This window comes from Rhea pennata, chromosome Z, assembly GCF_028389875.1.
Source record: "Rhea pennata isolate bPtePen1 chromosome Z, bPtePen1.pri, whole genome shotgun sequence".
Classification (NCBI taxonomy): domain Eukaryota; kingdom Metazoa; phylum Chordata; class Aves; order Rheiformes; family Rheidae; genus Rhea; species Rhea pennata.
Genome location: NC_084702.1, coordinates 58,579,292 through 58,587,652, shown reverse-complemented (window position 1 = coordinate 58,587,652; position 8,361 = coordinate 58,579,292). Strand labels below are relative to the sequence as shown.

The window sequence follows — 8,361 nt, the reverse complement described above, 5'->3', positions numbered from 1 at the left end:
TAAGATTTCTGCTTAGAAATCAATGAAATATTCCTTTAGATGTGGGGAGAAAAAACAAAACAAAACAAAACAAAACAAAAAACCTTTCAGGTTGCTCTGAACACTCCTGTTGTACATGCATGGTGATGGTAATGCTATTGCTACTGGCTGGTGCCTGCCATTGCTAAAGCCAAGTGCACTGAGCACTAAGCTGGCTGCTCCAGGATGCAACGGTAAGTTTTGAACAGTGAAAAACATCCTCATAATATTTGATGTTAAAACAGTCTCTTTTATTTAAGGACTCGAAATGTTTTACAAGCATTAGCTAATGAAGCCTTACAACACCCTGCAGTGCACTGTAGGAAGGTGTTATATAGAACTATTAAATGTAAGTACTGCCAGTTGGCCTGAACCTGTGAAAGAGTTCTCTTGGTATTTCAAAATAGGGAATTAAAGGACCTGCTTATATATCTGTTTGGCTACTACAAAGCCAGACTGGCAGATCTCTCCATAGGAGTGAAGGGGATGTTTCAGTCATGGAGTGTTTAGGGCCACGCTGCAAAGCGTGGCCTGCTGAAGTGCAGCCCCGATCCCGGGACCGTGCCGGGCGCTGTGCAGTGGGCTCAGCCCTTGATGCAGGCATGGAGGCGTCGGAGCCGCCTGGCCCTGTTAAGTCTTGGCTGGGATTTCCTCACGCTTCCTGGAGCAGGCCACCCTGTCTGCAACAACAGACCAGTGGGCATGTTTTTGCACTATATTATATCTTTCACAAGCTGTCTCAGCTTGTTTTAGGTATAATACTGCTGATGTGTTTTTGTAGAGAGCAGTGTGTATTTGAGTCACACAGTATGCTTTGTCCTTTCTCATTCAAGGTTTCAAATAGGCATACTGTTTACAGCTACCATTAGAAGGAATAATCCTTCAGGCGTAATATAACATGCAATTTCTTTATGCTCTCTGTGAGCCTGGAACATCATGATCAGATTACAAAATGATCACAAAACTTCTGCTCGTCTTTCTTTGATATATTTATTTTATTAAGGCAGGACCCTCTGAGAAACCTTTTTTCTTTCTTTGTGGTTTTCAATGAAACACATTTTTGAGAACCAAGCCAATGAATTCTGACAGTTGGTATTTTTTTACTATTATTTAGTTTTTTAGATGACTCCGTAATATTCCACTCTTAAAAAGGCACTTTGCTTCAATGCCCAAAGTGTTTTCTGAGTTCTGTGTCTTTCTTATCTATCTATATTTTCTGTCTGTTTATTACTTACCGTGGATTACTTCTGTCTTCATTGCTGGTAGGCATAACGTTTAAGGAACTTTGATTCTAGACTTAATTTCTGTAGGAGGTCTTTGCTGTCTCCTAGCCATTGCTTTCATGGTCTTCAGTCCTTCTCCAGTGTGTGTGTATACACAAATTACAAAATATGATCTCTTGAGACTCAGGCCAGATCCACAGATTTTGCAGGGCTTTGCTTCAAGCCTACAGATGCAGTCTATGGCTATATTCAAACTTGCACACTGAACCGCTATCTCCGAGAAAGATCATCTTGATCATTTTTACATCAGTTACTTACCTTTTTGCCTTATCTTAAAAGAAAATGTGTTTTAGGGGCAGAACAACTAGCTTTTGACATGTGCATTAAAGCTGACATACACGTCAGCTGCCCACGAGCCGCTGTGACCACCTTCCTTCAGGGTGAAGCTCAGCTGGGAACTGCCATGGCATCCCATATGGGGCTTTGCCTTTATCTGGGCTAGCACCGCTGAGCAGATCAGCCTCAAACTTCTGTCCTTTTCTGTGAAATGGTGGGAGAACTTCTTTCTTGACCTTAAAGCCAGAACAGATGGTGTCTTCCCATTGCAATTGGTAGTGTCCTGACTGGAAGGGCTTAATTCCAGCAGAGATGTGGAAGGGAAGGCAAAGGAATTCATATCACACTCACTTGCACTTTATTTGCAAAATCCAGCCATAATTGCATACCCTGAGCTTGGGGAACTTTATAATTCATACATCTTCTGAGGACAAATGGCATCTCATTTGGCAAGCTGGTAAAGAGTCAGAGCTATAGCTGTCCAGAGAGGAATGTAACATTTGTATTCTTTTCTCATTTGTATCCCTTACCCTCACAACTGTCTGTGCTCCACTCTTTTTCAGTGGCTAAAAGGACTTTGGATGTGCCAGGTGTCAGTGATCAAGTGATTAGTTTGGACACTAAATTGTCATGGAAAGTCAAATAAGCATCAAGCAGAGCAAAGCCGAGTCCTGCTATTTGCATCTGCTGGATGAAATGTGGGTATATTACTCACATTCACTTTCAACAGTGTATTGAGATTGATTTAGTATTCCTTAGAAGCTGATACTGTTTCATATTAATCACTGCAAACCTCATAGACCCTGTCATTTTTTGACACTAAGTGAAAGATCTTGATGCTGAGGCATCTCAGTGGAGTGCATGTGCATTCATCAGTTTTGAGCACAGACTGATCTGTCATGTTGCACTTTTGGAAGACTTCCCTGTAGGTTTAGGGTCTACAGCAGGCATGTTCAGGCATAACTCTGATCTGCGCTGGATGAGGGTGGGAGAAAGGGAATGAAAGTGAGAGGAAAAGTTGGGGAAAGAAGATGATGTGCTGTTCTACGTATCCCAGTTACAACCCAGCTCGAGATGGGGCTTCAGTACCCATTGTGACTGGAGCCACAGCGCTAGCAGGACTAGCTGGGGATCCCCAGAGCAGTATTCTTCATCCCCATCCCCTCTGGCTGGGGATGAAGAATACTGCTCCTTTCCAAGCCAGTGTTTGAATACAACCACCTTCTCATAGCTCCAGGAGACATTCCTCCTTAGCACTCAAAAGGTGAAAAAGATGTTAGAGACCTATTAAAGAAGAGATATATGGGGGGATTGGGTGGAAAGAAGTGTCACTCACAGCTAGAGAGATCTAAACTAAAACATGCCTCAGGAAATCTCTTGATGATACAGATACAAACAGCTTAATGGCCAGACTGTACACATATTTCTGTTGATTATTATTCTAATTAGCAATGACAGAAGAAAAGCTTCTCAGCCATACAGTTAAATTCAGATACAATCCTGTAGAGATTGCTTTGAACACATAACTGAAAGTATTTTAAAATTAGCTACTGCAGGTGTCTTGGATCTAAGAAGTCTTTTCTTGGATCTAAGTCTTTTCTTGTATGTACAGTTTAGTTTCTATATGCTCCTCCCAAGATCATTTCCTCTAAAACTGTGCTACAGCCAGCCTGTCTTGTGTTCTCAGGACACACTAGGGATGTGCCTGAGATTTTCAGACTGCTAACTCACTACACAGATCACAATCACTGCTTGTCATTTTTCATAATCAAGCCACTTTCCACCAAAACATCTCCAAGACATTTCTCCATTTCATACAATGATAAGCCACTTCTACTTCAACCGGAAGTTTGGTCTCAAGTGAATCAATAGCAGTGCCTAAGAGTTAGTTGAGGAAACTGAGGTAGAACTGTGAAGAAAAGGAAAGGAAGATCTTGAGCTGTGGCAAGAGCTAGACACAATACTACTCGGGAGGCTCTGGTCTACACTATGATAAATACTACCCAGACCCAGAGTGAGAGTGACCCTCTTCTCCTTATGGGAAAGAGGGATGGAATACATTTTTTTTGTGTGTGTTTTCTACAAAATGCTGTTTTTTTGAACTTTTGCAGATCTAGCAAATAGCTGGGAAGAAGAAAGCCTCAATATCCACACTGTAGGCCAGCAAGCCTCTGCTGCATATCAAAAGGTAACCTTCTCTTGATGTAAATAGCTGTGAATTTTTCTTTACTTGCCTAGTCTGGGCCAAAAGCATGTCCCTGATCTTACTGCTGTCACAAATGCTTTTGACAGATCCCCTGTCGAAAATGACAGTGCTAGATGGCAGATTTCTCTCTGAATCTGTAACAAGGCTATGATACCTTCTTAGAAGAGAGGCTGGAAGGCCAGGGGAGACTGCTGAAGTAGCAGGCATGGCAGCTACACCTGGGTAGGCAAGCTGGAATGGTGTATACTGCTCCTGCATAGGTTCTCATCACACTAATGAGGCTACACTACATCAGCTTCACCATGTGGGCTTACATGGAGTCCACCAGAGCTGCCTGGCCAGGTGGATCTGATGAAGATCCCATGCTTGCGTCAAGCTGTTAATGATCAGAGGCACTTGATATATTTACAGGGGAAGACCTATGACAACACGTTGTGCTTGCAAGCCAAGGGATTCAGAAATAGTTAAAATAATGTAATTAGAACATGAAATCAGACAGAAGTGTTAGAACTGGCGGATGAAAACTGCCTACTTAGTAAATTGATAGAAATGAATTTTTTGCTGTTGTTGAGGAGAGAGAGAAATAACATGGCTGATATGGACTTGCTATACATATGTTAAGATTGTTTAATAGATTCATGTTTGTTTTGAAAAGGTTACCCTGTCCCACTGCAAACATCTGTTAGTTGCATTTCTCCCTGAAGGGCTATGTCCCTAATAGCAGTTCAGCTTCTTTGTGAGTGCTAAAGAGCCACTGTAGGAAATGAAGCTCACTCCTCAAGAAAAGTAGAGACCTATAATCTTAGAATTGAGAGGACGTGTTCCCAGAGAGACTATGTAAAGGTCAGAAACCAGCTCTCCCACTGAGTTGTGGCAGCTGGTGTAGTCACTGGGACTGGGTTCTCTACGACCGCACTATTTCCCATAAAATGACCACAGCAGAAAAAAAGCAAAGATTAGTCAAAGGAAATGGTAAGAAAAAAATGTATTACATTCTTAAAAGCAGCAAGAAGAATAGGAAAGATGGAGGAAAGCCATGTACAATTGGCTTCCTATGTGGTGGATTATGGAGCTATGTGAGTCAGAGCTCAGAGAGCTACCCAAGGCACAACTGGCAGAAACACTTCTCTGGAGCAAACAGGCAAAAGATATGACCCAGACCTTGATGACAGTCTGGGGAAGTGGTGCAACATGCCCATATCTGTTTGAAAAGACTCATACAACCTAAAAGCACAAGGAGACTGCAAAGGCAGGAATATCCAGGACAGGCAAAGCAGATATTGTCCTAACTCTGCTTTCCCTCTCAAGAGCAGTAATGTTATTTGTAGCTGAGAATTGTAACTGAGAACCATGAAGCTTCACACGGAAAGAGAGAAGCTGAAACTGAACTGAAAGGATTAGAAGAAAGTACAGAGCAGGAGGAGGGGCTGGAGGGGACAATACAGATGCTTCTCTATCCTACTGTTTTTCAGAAGTCAAGTTAAAACATCTTGCTGTGAATCCAGAGTGTTTGAGTTTGAATCTTGCTGTGGATGTGTGCAGAGGGCCTCTTCTAGCTGGCCAAGTTGTAAGCAGGTAGCCAGTGCTTGGAGCAGAGAAGTCAAAAGTGGTCAGAGGCTCTGTTCATTCATTTGGTCAGCTGTTCTCCATTTACCTGTCCTGATTTGATATACTGCCAAGCTTGTGGTAGACTGGTCAGGCTCCATTGCTCATAGTCTGACTGATGTCCATAAAAATAGTTAGAAAGTCATTGGCGTACATCTGAACTGTTTAAATAGCCTTATGATTCAAGATTGAATTGAGGTTGGGACACAAAAAAGGAATAAATGGAGGGAAGGGACTACAGTCCTAATAGTGGAATAACCCCTCAGGTAAGAGAGAGATCAGGGGTCAGACCAGTCAGTTCCCATGACTGATGAGGCACAGCCACCTTATCCTAAAAATATGACCACTAGGTGAGAAATAAAAGATTAAAAAAAACAAACAAACAAAAAAAAAAAAAAAAAACCCAAAAAAAAACAGACAATGGATAAATAAATGGAAATCAAACCAGCTCAGAGAGAACTAATCCAGGCAGAACTGGCTCAGGATGGGATCCTGTAAGGAGAAGTCACGTGAGGATTTCCCAGGAGTAGGTTTTGGGTAAATCCCAAACTGGGAAAAGAGCCAGGCTAGACCACTGCTGACAAAGACCTGGGATGTTATATCTTTCCAGGATAAGGCACATAATGGGCAGATGGCCGTGGCTTGCTTCCTTGTGGTCTGGCTTGGATCCATGAAAGGTTAGCCTAGTGAAAACAGCTGCAGAGAAAGTTGGCTTCTGGGTCCTTTGGGGCAAATGGATTTGCTGAGGCTCATGGAGGCGAGCCTAATGGATGAACAAGGAATGAGGTAACTGTGCAGCTCTTCACCTCAGCCCCAAGTTATTGGTCACTATCAGAAAAATGAAAGAATTAGTCTCTTCAATCCATTTGTCTGCTCTGTCTTATATTTTATTAACATTAGAACAGGATCTGGGGTCTAGCCTTCCATTTTAAAATGTTTTAAGGTTTGTCTGTAAGACAAAACATACACGGTCTTCCTCCCCAACCAAACAGAGCACAGCCTGCTTCAGGAGAGATGTCCTTACCAAATCTCTGAGGGATCCTTGACTTCTGGAATCACCTCTCAGATGCCAATGTGTGCCAAATCCACAGATCTGGCATGCTGCCTCCACAGAGGTAGATGAGAAGAAGGTCCTATATTCAAAAATGGCTTACTGAGAAGGCTGGTCTACTAAGAGAGAGGGATGGATAGCCTGATAACACTCACTGTGTGTTTTTGCTTTCAGGATATAGAGACATCAGCTCAGCAGAGGCCGAGGGCCACTCACTTGCTGGCAGGATAATGGAGCTGGCTTGGAAGACTGTCCTTAGCAAGCTAAGCAGGGTTTGGTGAAAATGGTGGCGGTTTCCACAGCTCATCCAGGGTTATAATGCCTGCCCTCCAAGAAGATTCAGGCAGACCTTCTTGCTTGATTGCTCCTCAGGGAAGCTGAAGGCTATTGCTACACCGAGTGCTATTAAACCTCTTAGCAGTGGTTGCAGGGAGGGGGAAAGACTTCTTTTTTCAGAGTATGGGTGCTTTTCTTGCCCAGAGGGAAACTGAGTCTGGGGATGAGAAGGCAGAAAATGGTTCCCAGGCATAATGCCTGATAAGGTCTTTCTCCGAACATGAAGTGATCAGCTGTCTGAAGCAAAGGTTACTGCAGAAGTGTTAGTTTAAAGCAGTTCAGCACAACCACAATAAATGTAATGCTACCAGTGTGTGGGAAGAGCTTGGAATAAACCTAAGACTGCTGCTCTCAGAAAGGAAAGCTTTCAAAATGTGGCCACAGTCATTTTAAGGCAGAGCAACACAGTTTTGGATGAGGTAGATATTCGTGCTGGCAGATGCTACTTGAAAGTGTCATTGTCTGGTTCTGTGTCCGGGTAAGGCAGTGGCAGAGGTTGCTGGTTTCTGGCAGGTTAGCTTTCTTCTGAGAGGTTCTCACAGAACAGCGAGTTACACTTCTCTTTCCTCTTCTCTCTAGCTTTGGAGAAAATGCGGAGTCAAGCCATTTGGGGCCTGCAGAATGTTAGCCCTGAGGTAAATGGCCTTCTGGAAAAATTTGGTAAGTTGATCAAAATAAGGTTGAGGGCTTATACCACTGCATCTCTAGGGCTGCAGCAAATGATTAATTCTGAAAGTGTCCCCAGCACACGGCTCTTTTGTGCTGGTCTGTTGTAAGAGAGAGATAAGTCTCCAGACTGCTGAGAGCCAGAGAGATGTGAACCTACACAGAGAGGGGGTTTGTACAGGATGGTTGCTAAATGAAGGTTGCCTAAATGAAGGTTTTGGCATGTCCCCATCCGTAAGGGCCAGTGGAAAGATCCTCCCACCTAGTTTGTGGGCAGCTGGAGTGTGTTACCTTGCTGGAACACGTTGACCTCTGTCAAATACCTTTTGATTTTTTATTGCAGAGTTTCTTAGGGACACTTTCATGGACGAACTGATGGACTTTGTTTAGAGGAAAAAGAAACAGTTCTTGAAGGGTCTGTAAGACACAATGTATATAGAGTGTCTATATATATGTGTGTGTATATATGCATAGTTCCTCAATTTAGCATATGGTGTTAAGATGGAAAAACTTAATTATGAATCTACCAACCTTGAAAAGCTTTTCAAAGACATATTTCTTAATGCAGAGCCAAAACATGAGAATCTGACCTAGGTTGGTTTATACATATGAGCAAAAATATTTACTCAGCTAGTAAGTATTTGATTAACCTTTGTTTATTACTTCAAGATGAGAGACAGTTAAAATACAGGAACTTGTGGATTATATTTTTGCTTTTTGGCTAATGTTCACTTCCTCTCCAGAAAAAACATGGTGTAGCTAGGAAAAGAATGTATTTCTTTCTCATCTCAAAATCTGTATTTCAAAGTCCAGAGCTAAAGTCAGGAGAAACGTATCTATTCATTTTGTGCTGAAAATTGAAGCAGAAGATTGCAATGAATCATCTGAGGCTGTGCGCTACAGAAATCCCCCTGACATGG

The 8,361-nt window shown here is 42.6% G+C and overlaps 1 long non-coding RNA gene across 2 annotated transcripts in view; it reads left to right on the top strand.

Moving 5' to 3' along the window:
* The first annotated feature begins 3,703 nt into the window (after positions 1-3,703).
* The window catches only part of LOC134153210 (uncharacterized), a 44,558-nt gene continuing 39,900 nt past the window's right edge, over positions 3,704-8,361 (top strand). For both annotated transcript variants that reach the window (XR_009961130.1, XR_009961129.1), the window contains exons 1-2: positions 3,704-3,765; positions 6,614-7,435. This is a non-coding gene — a long non-coding RNA (uncharacterized LOC134153210). The remainder of the gene's footprint in view (positions 3,766-6,613; positions 7,436-8,361) is intronic.